Source organism: Geospiza fortis, unplaced genomic scaffold, assembly GCF_000277835.1.
Source record: "Geospiza fortis unplaced genomic scaffold, GeoFor_1.0 scaffold78, whole genome shotgun sequence".
NCBI classification, from domain to species: domain Eukaryota; kingdom Metazoa; phylum Chordata; class Aves; order Passeriformes; family Thraupidae; genus Geospiza; species Geospiza fortis.
Window position 1 is genome coordinate 3455286 of NW_005054339.1, and position 2652 is coordinate 3457937.

The window sequence follows — 2652 nt, forward strand, 5'->3', positions numbered from 1 at the left end:
GGAGCCTCCCCCGGCCCCGCCGGGGCTGCAGCTGCCTGGCTGCTGTCTCCTGCAGGCGCCGGGGGAGAGCCCCCACACGGATGTGTTTGCTTGCCTAAAGTCTGTGCAGTTTTTAGTAGTCTTCCAGCCTCCGGTGCGGGGTTTTGAAACTCCATCACAAGCCACCAGCAGAACATTCTGAAAAAACCTGGAGTGTGGCTTGTATTTATAAAAGTTATTTGTTTGCATGAGGCACATGTGCTGATACAGTGAGTCATCCATCCATTTTGCTGTGACATTTTCAAGCACAATTATGTGTAGTGGAATTTTTTTGGTAGCTGGCTATGTTGCCCATCTGTGAAATCATCATTCTACCGAGCACTAAAAATAGAGATGAAACTCTTGAGAGAAAATTTTGAATCTACTTAAATGACAGTTTGAAATGTGTTCTTGCAGTCAACAGTTTAAATATTTTCTATCCTAAATATGGATACTCTAAATTTAAGGTGATGTAGTCCTGCTGTCACCAATTCAATTCACCTTGCTAGCACAGTAATAGAGCTGGAAATAATTTCTGGCTGGAAACCCAGTCTGGTGCCCACCAAAGCCAAATCACTTGGGCCCCAGAGGAGCAGACTGGCATAAGCATGAGAGAGCTCTGGAAGGTGGATAACACTCAGAGTGGAAAGTATTTATTAATAGCAGGGGATCCCTGGAGAAAAATGTGAGGACAACCCATGACTGTAGATCAGAGGAGAACAAGGAGAAGATGATTTTTTCATTTTTGATGACTAGGAAATGAAGCTTTGAGATAAAGAACAACAGAATATCCAGCAACTTTTAATTAGTGGTATTTTCAGTCAAAGCAAGTTGGTGAAAAGATATGGTAAACACTGAAAATAGTGAAGAACTGTAGCTAAAAGAGGGAGCTGCTGGAAGAATATAAACTGTGTTGCTGAGTAATAGCATCCTAATTGAAGCCACACAAAGCCAAAGAATCTAATTAGTCAGGAAAACACATTTCATTACATTCTTAGTAATTTGTTTTGAAAAAGTCCAACTGGATTTTAAATTTGACAGATTTCATTGTGTTCAGAGCAGATTACACTGTTTATACTTGCATATAGAGATAATGAAAAATGTAGTTGCAGACTGTATGTCTTTCATAGACCTATATAAAAGAAATGTTTAATTCAAAATCATGTTTGCAGTTGTTCCTTGCTAGCTATGGGTACCATCTTATAAACTTCTGCAGAAGGGATGGACAAAATAAATTGGACTTTTGTTGAGTTGATGAGCAATACTGGAGAGCATCATCCATTTCTTTAATCCACTTGAAGCTTCAGCTCAGGCAAACAAATGAAAAGAGTATTGTCCATGCATCCTGTTGCCTTCCCTCCTTCTTTCCCTTCTCCCTCACTCCCTCTCACTCTTTCTTTGTACAAATTTTCACAATGAGATATTTTCACAAAATATAGAGCTAAATCTCCAGCTAGACTGAAGTAGTCTTACTCACTTCATTTATATTCACCTTTAAAAAATTTGTATTTCTGGTGAGTTTATTTGCAAATGATTACATGGCAAGACCTCAGTGTGGCAGGTTTCTTGTATCTGGAATTTTTTTTTCAAGTGCTAAATAGGAGAGAAGAAAATAAAAATTATGCTTAGTATCAGGATACTTTGCTCATGCAAATTAGTAAAACAACCCAGTGATGCAAAACCATAAAAGACTGTTCTTGCAGAGGACATATGAAAATTCAGCATTTAATCCTCTTGAAAGTTCTTTTACCTATTAAATCTCAAGTGTGGATAAGGTCAATAACACGGACAATTAAGCTTCCCTCTCATCATTTTTATCCCATAGTGGATTAATGTATTTTAAAATCCATTTATGTACATTTTTATCTACTTTTGAGATCCAAGTTAATGGATTTTTGGAAGTCTGTACTTTTTATATTTTTCTATATAAATTACATCCACAATAACAATGTGCTATTTTAAGTTCTTTAAAGAGTCACCCTTACTCACAGTGACATCAGAAAGGTGATATTCACTGATCTGACATAAACAATATATGAACATATTTAAATTTCATCATGGTCTTTTTTAGATAAAAATTTGAACTAGATCTTCAAATTCAAACTGTAGCTCCATCATACTTTAGATGAGAAGAATGAAAATATAAGTCTCTGGACAAGAAGAGAGCCTTCCCCATGAAAATATATACAAAATTAAAAGAAAATGCATAACATGGACAAGAATTAATCCTGCAAACCCTTGTTTGCAACATAGCCATGTTTCCTTAAAATATTCCTCCCATGAATAAGGATAGTAATAGTTTAGTATATATTAGCATAGTAATAACTTCAGCTGGACTATTAGAATTAATAATGGATTAACCTGCATGAGTGAGAATCCCTCTCTTGTTAAGGATGAGGCCACTTCTGCAGCTTCCCATTTTTTATAAAATTACGTATTTGTGATGTAAGTTCCTCCCACATGCATTGCCACTGGATTTGGTTCTGCTTCCTGCAATGATCTCCTTCACAGCATTGCTGTGCTCCACTCCACCAGTTCATAGACGCTGACGTTTTGGTTAAGCAGGTTTGTCCTTCTGCACAGCACCCCAAAATTCTTAATGGGCTCTCTGCAATATCCCTGAGTCGGTTTCTT